The sequence below is a fragment of the Capsicum annuum genome, chromosome 7, assembly GCF_002878395.1.
Source record: "Capsicum annuum cultivar UCD-10X-F1 chromosome 7, UCD10Xv1.1, whole genome shotgun sequence".
NCBI classification, from domain to species: Eukaryota; Viridiplantae; Streptophyta; class Magnoliopsida; order Solanales; family Solanaceae; genus Capsicum; species Capsicum annuum.
In genome coordinates, this window is record NC_061117.1 from 82,281,652 (window position 1) to 82,293,751 (window position 12,100).

A 12,100-nucleotide genomic window follows, 5' to 3' on the forward strand; every position below is an offset into this window, starting at 1 on the left:
GTATATTTTATGTGATATTCCAGGAAAATCAAGATGCATGGAAACGTACAATAACTACGTCAAGAAGGACGAATTTTAATAAAGTAGATAGGAAGATTATAGTTGATGACTTATCTGATAAGTCGTCAACCACCTGACGGGTGATCACAGGAGGTCGTCACTCATAACAGAATGTAGATGTTGAACAAAGTAAAGTTGACGACTTGTCTGATAATTCATCAACTTGGTGATAAGTCGCCAGCTGAAGGCAGTGTACAAGAATTGGAATAAAATGTTGATGACTTTACCTGATAAGTCATCAACTCTTTGATAAGCTGTCAGCCCAGGTCATCACCTGTGAGCAGTGAACAAAGATTTGGAAGAATAGTTGATGACTTGATCTGATAAGTCATCAACTCTCTGATAAGCCATCAGATATGGTCATTAGCTATGGAGTGAAAAGTCTGGTCTTTGAAATTTTAAATCTAGAATTATCTTGAGTATAAAAAGGAAAAATATCAGGTTTCCAAGGGCATCTTGAACTTATTCCAAACAACCGTTTTTCATTTGTTTCTCTCTGATTATTCGAATTAAACTTTGGTGGTTATTATTTTGGTTTTGGATTTCTCTTGTGATTGGGAAGGAAGAACAATATTATATTTTTCATCGTTTGTAAGTTAACTATTTTTGAATTATGAATCTTACATATATTGTTTCTTTCTATATTGTGAGGAACAAATACCTTTAACCCGAGTTGTGGGATCTATGAGTTTGGCTTTGTGAATCCATTAGTTGATTAAGATTTAAATGATATTAGGAACTTTTTGATAATTCTTCTGTTGTGCATATTATCTATTGGTTGCAAACTATAGATTAAACTTTACAATTGGTTTGCTTGAATCAAGAAATTGATTTAATAGGAAGTGAATAATCAATGGGTATTTGAAAGCGTTAAATTTTCATCCAGTGATTAATGTTGCATTAAGGTTAATTAACTCGAGATAAGATCAGGTTAAGTATAAGGATTTCCTAAGTTTGAGAAAATTAGGTAATCTAATATCTAAATAGGTCGAGAGACATTTAGATAGAGCATCAATGATGATAATCCGTTGTTCCTACATGTCATGAGAATCTTAGGTTACAACTAATGTACATCAAGTTTCAATACTCATAGTGAACACAACTCTGGTTTTTCTATAACATTAAGTTGAAACATTGAAATCTTGGCTGCAAGTTTCTAAAACAAAATGAACAGTAACATTTATTTAAACTCTAAAAACCCTCATTCACAGGAAGCTATTAGCTATTAGTCAATTGAATTACAAATAGACTTGATTAACACCATATTCCCTGTGGGATTTAACCCCAACCCCAACCTATTTGGGTTATATATTTGACAATAACCGCTTACTCTCTCATAAGAGAGGTGTATTTTGGGCGTACCAAATTTTGGCGCCATTGGTTGGGAATACGGTTGTCAATTGAGTATATCTGTGATAATTAACTCTTAGTTAAGTTTCCTAAATTTTATATTTATTTGTTGTCTTTGATTATTATAGGTTCTTTGTTGTATGTCCTAAGAACCAGAAGGTTAGGAGAACCAATATTACCTATTAATCCAGAACCTCACCTGATCGGGAGAATGGCTGACCAACAAGAATCTGATCGATTAGACACTTTGGGTAATGCAGAACTCAATTAGTAAATTACTGATAACCCAGGTCGAGTAGGAAATGCAAATGATGAGAACCTAGGGGATGATTATCTGATTGGGACTGCAAATAGGAGATAAGCTAAGGGTGTAGCTGCATCTGTGAATAGAAATTCAGTGGAAGGCCAAATCGCCAAGCTGTGCAGTTTGACCTTGATGATGATGAGGATGAGATGGATGGAGAGGGTGCTACTGGATCTATTATCTCTCTACCCTTGTCACCTGCAGTTAAGTTCAATATTTCAAGCACCGTGATTCAATTGTTACATATTAAAGAACTATTTGGTGGACTTGTGGGTGATGATCCAAATATGCATCTAGTGAACTTTATCACTATTTGCAAATATTTTGATAATCTAGGAGTAGGGCAGAATGCAATCCCTTTACAATTATTACCTTTTTCTTTGTCTGGGGAGGCAACACTATGATTAATGGGTTGACTCCTGATTTTATAACAAACCATAGGCAGTTAAAAGGAGCTTTCCTAGAAAGATTCTTTTCGCCATCCAGGATATTACAGTTAAGGGATGAGATTAGTAACTTTAGGCAGCTCCCAATTGATGCCCTTCATGAGACTTGGGAGAGGTTCAAGAATAAGTTGATGAAGTGCCCAACCAGAAAATGACTGATATACATTTGATGGAGACTCTGTATAGAGCCTTGAATTATATCACGGAGCCGGTTGTGGATAATACTGCAAGAAGAGCATTTATGGATCTGACTTTTCTGGAAACTTGGGAAATGCTTGATAGGATGACTAAGTAGAGTAGAGCTTGGCATACCAGGATTCATAGGTAGCAAGTTCTACTATGTCTAGTGGTATGTCTGCAGAGTAACACCAAAAATAGGAAGAGTGCGACCAAGATATGGCGCACATGAAGACCCAAATGGATTTGCTCACTAAGAATTTGCTATTTAGGAAGATTGAAAAGGTGAAAGCCGTTGGTTCACAAACTAGAGCTGATTCTGATTCTGAGGAGGAGGTTAATTATCTGAATAACCATGGGGTTTCTGAGGAAATAACCAAGGAAACCAAGGTCAAAACTATTATGATAAGTCTGGTTTTAGGGATCGTGACCAAGGAAACTAGAAGAGCAAAAATTACAAAAGTGGGTTGTATGTACCTCCTGGAAGTCGTGATACTACTGCTACTAGTTCGGGTAAGATGTCTATGCAAGATGTGATGGCAGAGTTATTAAAAGAGGTTGAGTCAACTAACACTGGATTGACAGAATTAAAAAGTGACTTATCTTCTATGATTTAGTTAGTCCTCTCTTATTCGACTTCTATCAAGCAACTAGAACAGCAGATGAACCAATTATATATAATATTTAATCAGAGAAAGAGTGGTATATTTCTGAGTGACACAGTGCAAAACCCTTAAGATGATGTTCTTGTATGGTAATTACCACTTGTAGGGGTAAAGTGGTACCGGGCCTTTCTGTGGTAAAATTTGTGATTGATGATGTGGTGGAGTTAGATATAGAAGCAGAGGAAGATTGTTCGGTGGAGTTTAACAAGCTAGATGGTGGAAATATCCCATCTAACCATCAACATATTGATGAGTTAGAGAAATATAAGGGAAAAGAAGAATAAGCAGTGGTTAAAGTTAAACAAAAGCCACCTCCCCTATTTCCTCATAGGTTGAAGAAAGATGTCGATGACATAAAATTTAGAAAGTTTATGGCAATGTTAAAAAATTGATAGTTAATGTGCCTTTGGTTGAAGCACTAGAGCAGATTCCTGGATATGCTAAGTTTATGAAGGATCTTGTGAAAAAGAAGAGAACAGTGAGCTACGAAATGGCAGACAACCTTCACCATTGTAGTGCTATTTTTACAGGATCCTTGGTATAGAAGAAAGCGGATCTAAGAGTTCTCACCATCCCTTATACTATTGGTTCGCTTGATTTTTCTAAGGCCTTATGTGACCTTGGGACGATTATTAATATGATGCCACTGGCAATTTACAAGAATTTGGGTTTGGGAGATCCTACACCCACCAATATACGACTTGTAATGGAAGACAGATCAGTGAAGCGGCTAGTTGGAATATTATATGATATGTTTGTAAAAGTGGCCAGTTTTATTTTTCCTACTAATTTTGTCATCCTTTATTGCGAGGTGGACTTTAAAGTACCCATAATATTGGGTAGACCTTTTCTCATAATTGAGAGTATGTTGATTGACTTGCATACTAATGATTTGAAGTTTAGGATCAATGATGAGGTGGTCAGTTTTGATGTTTACAAATTGCTAGAGCAACAAAAAGAGATGAGTGTATTCTCAATCGTTGGTTCATATTATGAAGATGAACATGAGGTACCAATTAAGGAGAAATATGGCATGAAAACATTGGCTACTGTGTTAATGAATTTTGATTGTGAGGGTATCGAACAATAAGAGGAGATAGTATGTTCATTAACCGGGATGGGATCATATTCATATGCTCCCAAGAAGCTAGACTTGGACCTTAAAAATCATCCAATACCATTGTCTAAGCCATTTATTAGAGAGCCACCCCAAGTGGCTTAATGTAGGGGTAGTGTACCCGATCTTTGACAGTAAGTGGGTAAGTCCAATACAATGTGTGCCCAAGAAAGGGGGTATGTCGGCGGTTGCTAATGAGACAAACTATATGATTCTGCTTAGGCCAGTGACTGGGTGGAAAGTTTGCATGGACTACCAGAAGTTGAATTCGTGGACGTTAAAAGATCATTTTCCAATTTCCTTCATGAATCAAATGCTTGATCACTTGGCACGAAGGGGTTGGTATTACTTTTTGGATGGATATTTGGGATACAACCAGATGTCGATTACCCTAGAAGATCAGGAGGAAACAACATTTATATGACCATATGGAATGTTTGTATTTAACCGGAAGCCGTTCGGGTTATGTAATGCGCTGGCCACTTTCCAAAGGTGCATGATGTTGATTTTCTTCGACATAGTAGATGATACTTTAGAAGTGTTCATGGGTGGTTTCTTTATGGTGGGTGATTTACTTGAATTGTGTTTGGTGAATTTGAGTAAAGCACTATTGAGATGTGAAGAGTTAATCTCGTGCTGAACTGGGAGAAATGGCACTTCATGGTCAAGGAAGGTATAATGCTTGGTCATCGAATTTTAGCTAAGGGAATTGAAGTTGATTGTGCTAAGGTAGAAGTGATTGAGAAACTACCCCATCCTATCCCTATGAAGGGAGTTTGTAGTTTTCTGGGTCATACTAGATACTATCGTATGTTTATTAAAGACTTTTCAAAGTCTGCAAATCCATTGTCCAAGCTCTTGGAGAAGGAGACCAAGTTCGTGTTCGATGATGATTGCATGAAGGCATTTAATTGCCTGAAGGAGAAGTTAGTGGCTGCCCCAATTATTGTTGCCCCGGAATGGTCCAAACCATTTGAAATAATGTGTGATTCAAATGAAGTATCACTTGGAGCAATCCTAGGCCAAAAAAAGGAGAAGCTATTTTATCCCATTTACTATGTGAGCAAGGCATTGAATGGGGCTCAGAAGAATGACACTGTTACTGAGTAGGAACTTCTCACAGTTTTCTATGCTTTTGAGAAGTTTTGTGCTTACTTGTTGGGAACCAAGTTGATGATTCATAAAGACCATGCGGCCTTGAGATATTTGATGGCAAAGAAGGATACAAAACCAAGGTTAATCAGATGGGTGCTGCTTCTACAAGAGTTTGGCTTTGAGGTCTAAGACAGGAAAGGATGTGAAAATTAGGTCACGGACCATCTATCCAGGCTTGAGGAAGATTAGGAAATCACTGATAAATGTGTTATTGATGATGCATTTCTTGATTAGCAAATTTTTGCAACTGTTCTTAAAAGAGTGCCTTGGTACGTAGATTTTGCAAACTATGTGGTAAGTGAGATCATTCCAGAGAACTTTTATTTTCATCAGAAAAAGAAATTTCTCCACAATATTAGAACTTACTTCTGAGATAAGCAATATTTATTCTGGCATTGTACTGATAATATCATCAGAAGGTGCATTCCAGAGGTTAATATGCCGAATATTTTGGAAGCTTGTCATGCTTCTCCAGTTGGAGGTCACCATGCACGTAACCGTACTGCAAGAAAGGTATTGAAAAGTGGCTATTATTGGCCAAACCTGTTCAAGAATGCATATGAGTTCGTAAGGAAATGTGACCAGTGCCAGAGACAAGGGTCAATCTCGAAGCATCATGAGATGCCCATGGCTAACATGTTGGAAGTTGAACTGTTTGACGTTTGGGGTATCAATTTAATGAGGCCGTTTGTGAGTTCCTATGGACTAAAATATATATTGGTGGTTGTGGATTATGTATCCAAATGGGTTAAAGCAGTTGCTTTGGCTGATAATGAAGGCAAGAGAGTGGTTGCCATTCTGAAGAAGAATATCTTCTCCTATTTTGGAGTGCCAAGGACTATCATTTGTGATGGGGGATCCCACTTTTGTAACAAAATGTGCTGGGCTGCATTGTTAAACTATAGTGTGAAGCAACATAAGGTGGCCAAATCTGGAGATAAAAGCAATCTTGACTAAGACGGTGAATACGAGCAATAAAGACTGGTCTCAAAAGCTCAATGATGCCTTGTGAGAATATCAAACTACTTTCAATACACCTATTGGGATGTCACCATATCAGGTAGTCTACGAAAATCATGTCACCTTCCGATTGAATTATAGCCTAAGGCTTTGTGGGCCCTTAAATAACTGAACATGAAGTTGAAAGAAACAACTGAGTTGAGGTTGAGAAAATTAAATGAGATGGACAAATTACATCTCAGAGCTTACAAAAGAGTTGAACTGTATAAATAGAAGATACAAAATTACCATGATCAAAAGTACAGAGAAGAGACTTTCATGCTAGTGATTAGGTGTTATTGTTCAACTCTCGACTTAAGCTATTTTTGTGCAAATTGAAATCAAGATGGTCGGGACCATTCAAAATGAGTCAAGTTTTTCTATCAGGTGTGGTGGAACTTGAAATTAAAGATGGAAGTCAGCTCGAAGTTAGCAGGCAAAGAATCAAGAATTATATTGGTCTAACGGATGATGTGAAGCTGTTGTCCACTGTGTATATCAATGAAGTCTGAGTAGTCGAGTTAACCAAGTTGTGCCATGACAGTAAATCAGGCGCTATTGGGAGGCAACCTAAAATGTGTTGTTGTAAGTCTTTTTGTTCATTTTAAGCTTTTTTTTTCTTAATTAGTTGTTTAGATATGCCGAAACAAGGGTAAAATTAATGTTGTCCATTCAAGCAAACTGGGCATGTCCTGGACAAAGGTGGCGACCAAGGCTGATAAGTCATCACTCAAGTGACGGGACGTCACACCTCGTTGTCAAGTGAAGAAAAATATGGATTAATTCTAGATAAGGGTGATGATAAGGTTGATGAGCCATTACCCAAGTGACGGGACATCACGCCTTATCGTCAAGTAAAGAAAAATTATGAAACATTCTGGATAAGGGTGATGACAAGGTAGAGAGCGTCACCTACGTGACGGGCCGTCAAGCCAAGTCATCAGCTAAAGCAAAAATTATGTTACATTCTGCCTAAGAGTGATGATGTGTGTGATGGGCTATCAATTAATTAATAAGCTTTCACATAATTTTAGCCCCAGATAAGTGATTTTGACCTGATCCAAACCCATTAACCCTAGTCTTTTCAAATTAGTGCAACTACTTCATTTTCCCGATGGTTTCTCTCTCAGAGTCCAACATTATAGTTTCTCTCTTCATCTTCTCAAAATCAAGTGAAAATGTGTGTAAACCATTCTTTTCCTTTCTGAAAAATTCTGTTAAGCTTACCTATTCTTCTTTGAGCAGATTGAATACTCTCAAGTTTGAAGTCTGAAACTAAAGTTGCCTGAAAGGTATGTTTTGAACTTATCTATTTTCCTTTGGTAAGTGATGGGAATTGCATACTAATGTAAGTTTTGAAGTTTTCATGAACAAGTTTCAGTAATGCGCAGCGAGTTGATCACCCAAGGTCAATTAAACCTTGCATAAAAAAATTTGCTCATGAACAAATACTTGTTAAGTTGTAAAACGTACCATAGTTAGGTAAAAATCCAGTGCACAATGGTTTTTCACGTTTATTGAATCGAATTTGGTGTAAGGTCTTGTTGAAATTGAAAATTAGGGTTTTATGTTTGAAATTGAGCAATAATGTTCAAAATTCTAGCACAAGAATTTAAAAGGATGGCTTTGTAAATATGAATTGTCCATAAAGTAAAGTGCAAAAGGACTGAGAATTCTGTCATAAGTCGATGACCTGGCTGATGAACCATCACTTAAGTGATGACTTATCAGACCAATTCATCAGCTGAGCTAAAAAAGACTTTACATTCTATCTAGAGTTGGCGACATGATTGATGAGCCATCACAAAAGTGATGACTTATCAAACCTAGTCATCACTTGATGCTAAAAATAAACTTATTTTGTTTGTGGCTGATGACTTAGCTGACAAGGCATCACTGAAGTGAGGGCTTATTAGACCAAGTCATCACACCCTTGCTCAGTCACACCCTTGCTCATTCATAGTGATAAAACTTTTTCAAGGGTGACACTATAATTGATTAACTCTTGTGTGATTATTCATTCTTGTGTATTTAAAAATTATTTTCCCTTGATGAAGAATTAGTCATTCCACTTAAAGTGAAGTAAAAAAAAGCAACCAAGAAAGTGACCAAGGAGAACTTGACCCGGAGACTCTTCAATGAGTCTGAAAGTGAGGAAGAAGAGCCACTATTTTAGAGATGTAAAATGAGGCAAAGTCTAAAGATAGCTGAACCCCTTCCCCAACCTGAAGAAAAAATGGTTGAGGAAGTTCACTTTGAAGAAGAAAGCTCTTCTGCAGATGGAGAGGTACCCACAGATGGAGAGGGCATTCAAAGAATATAACTTAGCGTGGACTACAAAAAGAGGTGACTCATTCTGCCCAACCTTGGTAAAGGATTTTCATGCTAACTACCAAGCAATATTGGACAACATATGTAAGAAGGGAGAGAAAGATGTAGACATGCCAAATATGGACAAAATACCAGTGAGGGGTGTGATGGTAGATCAATCTGACAGAACTATCAATCGATTCCTGTATGGGCCAAACTTAATTCCCCCAGTAACTTCATAGAAATTCTACCATGGGATGGTAGATAGGTAAAATCAACGCCCTTGGTTAGCACAAGTGATAGCTGATGAGGCGCCCAAATGGCTACATAATCCAAGTGAAAGAATTTTTAAAGAATGCTTGACTCAGGAAACAAGGTATTGGTAGGGAGTAGTGAGGTCCAGACTGATGCCAACAGTAGGAGACAACATCATAGGTGAGGATAGAGCTGTTCTAGAGGCAAGCTTAATGTCCAACATTCTTTTGAACTTTAGGGAAATTATTGCTTATGAGGTAAAGATTCGAGAAACAAGAACCAAAACTGTACACCCATTTCCCTATTTGGTTATAAGGTTGTGTGAGGCAGCTCATGTGCTGGAAATTATAGGCTTGGATCAGGAATTCCTTGCCAGAAAAACTTACAACCCTATCAAGTTAGATGAGAATTAGCCTATGCTAGTTTTAGGAAAAGGAGTAAAGGTAAAGGGTGATATGATCATGTATGAAGGATTTCAAACAACTGCTACTGCAACTGGATCAACATAAAATATGCAGGTGTCAGTTCCTGAATCTGTACAAGCAACCTCTTTTGAAGGGGCTGCTTCAGTTCCTACAAGTGAAAAAAATCCTGTAGTTGCTGCACAAATATTAGAGTATGCACTTACGATGCAAAATTTTAGGAAGATGGTAAAGCAAAGGAAGAGGTTTGAGGCTCAATTGAAGATTTTTGCAAACCAGTTTGAGTCAGCTGTTGATAAGAGAATACAGGCATCTATTGATCCTTTCTTAACTCTACACGGATGCATTGATGACATAAAGCATAGAGTGAATGAAAGGTGAGAAATATATCAGTTCCTGACCTTGCAATTTTCTAAGAAGCCTTAGACAAGGCTAAAGCTGACATTATGGCATTGCAGAGCCACCAAATTGTTATATCTTCAGATCCTATAGCTGAAAAATCAGAAGAAGAACCTCCATTGATTAACATCACTGGGAAAACAGTGGACAAAAAGAAAGGAAAGGTAGTGAAGAAAGAGGTGCAGTAATCTTAGCCGAATTACTAGATGAACCAATTGAAATGGTAAGGGCAAGCTTACGGTATTGTAAGTGCACAATTTAAACTTTTGTTCTGAGAGTGAGCATTGTAGTGTGTGGTTCCTATAAATATAGAGAAATATGTGGAGTTAGGAACTTTTATTCTTCTATGTGAGGGCATGTGAATTATTGTGGAACTTACTAATCATTTGATTGAGTACTCTAAGTTTAAGTAGTGGTTTGTTGATTGAACTTTGAGGACAGTGTGGAATCTTGATGTTGCTTAGTAGAAAAAGATCACATTCTCTTTCTTATGGGTACAAAACTAAGGAAAAAAATGCTACTCGTTATGTTGTTGTTCTTATTGTGTGCATAATATTGTATTAGTTTCTTGAGGATAGGCAAGTATTTTAAGTTAAGGGTGTTGATGTGCTAGATTTGTGTTAGCATATTTAAGGCTTTTAACTCAGAATAATTGTAAGTTCTTAAGTAACTATTGTTGTTTTTATTATATTTTATATGATATTATAGGAAAGTCAAGATGCATAGAAACCTACGATAACTACGTCAAGAAGGACAAATTTTGATAAAATAGATAGGAAGATTATAGTTGATGCTTGTCTGATAAGTCATCCTCCACCTGACGAATCATCACAAGAGGCCATCACTCATAACAAAAGGTAGATTCTGAACAAAGTAAAGTTGACGACTTGTCTGATAAGTCGTCAACTTGGTGATAAGTCATTAGAAGAAGTTGTCAGCTGAAGGCAGTGTACAAGAATTGGAATGAAATATTGATGACTTAACCCGATAAGTAATCAAATCGTTGATAAGCTGTCAGCCTAGGTCGTCACCTATGAGCAGTGAACAAAGATTTGGAAGAATAATTAACGACTGGATCTGATAATTCGTCAACTCTCTGATAAGCCATTATATATGGTCATCAACTATGAAGCAGAAAAGATGGAATTTGAAATTTAAATCCAAAATTATCTTGTGTATTAAAAGGAGAAATCTTTGGTTTCCAAGGGCATCTTCAACTTGTCCCAAACAACTATTTTTCATTTGTTTTTCTCTGAATATTCGAATAAAGCTTTGATGGTTATTATTTTGGTTTTGGATTTCTCTTGTGATTGGGAGAGAAGAACAATATTATATTTTTCATCATTTGTAAGTTAACTATTTTTGAATTATGAATCTTACACATATTATTTCTTTCTATATTATGAGGAACTAATTCCTTTAACCTGAGTTGTGGGATCTTTGAGTTTATCCTTATGAATCATTAGTTGATTTTGATAATTCTTCTGTTGTGCATATTATCTATTGGTTGAGAGCACTAGATTAAACCTTACGATTAGTTTGCTTGAATCAATAAATCGATTTAATAGGAAGTGAATTATCAATGGGTATCTGAAAGCATTAAATTTCCATCTAATGATTAATGTTGTAATAAGGTTAATTAACTCAAGATAAGATCAGGTTAAGTATAAGGATTTCGTAAGTTTGAGAAAATTAGGTAATCTAATATCTAAATAGGTCGAGAGACATTTAGATAGAGAACCATTAATGATAATTTGTTGTTCCTACATGTCATGAGAATCATAGGTTACAACTAATATACATCAAGTTTCAATACTCATAGTCAACACAACTCAGATTTTTCCATTACATTAAGTTGAAATATTGAAATCTTGGCTACAAGTTACTAAAACAAAGTGAATAGAAACATTTATTTAAACTCTAAAAACCCTCATTCATAGGAAGCTATTAGCTATTAGTCATTTGAATTACAAATAGACTTGATTAACACTATATTCCCTATGGGATTCGACCCCAACCTAGTTGGGTTATATATTTGACGATGACCGCTTATTGTCTCATAAGAGAGGTGTAATTTTCGCACATCAAAGGTAGCTATCATAGGGGTGCATAGTGTAAAATGGGTATGAAGAAGGGTAAAATAAGAGATAAAAGTTAGTAGGGATGGATGTAGTAGAAAAGAAAAAGAAAAAGAAAAGAGAAATTGAGAAAAAGAGAAAAAGAAAGAATAAAAGACCATACCCAACCTGAATATACAATAAAGAATAAAAAGGGAGAAATAAAGGTGGAATAAAAAAGAAATTGGCTAGTAAGTGAGAGCCTAAGATTAGTGTAGTGCCAAGGAGGCTTAGTCACTTGAAATATCCATATGTACTATACCAGCCCCCAAACCTACATTAAAAATTAAGAAATGTACTATATTGATCCTAACGTGACTATCT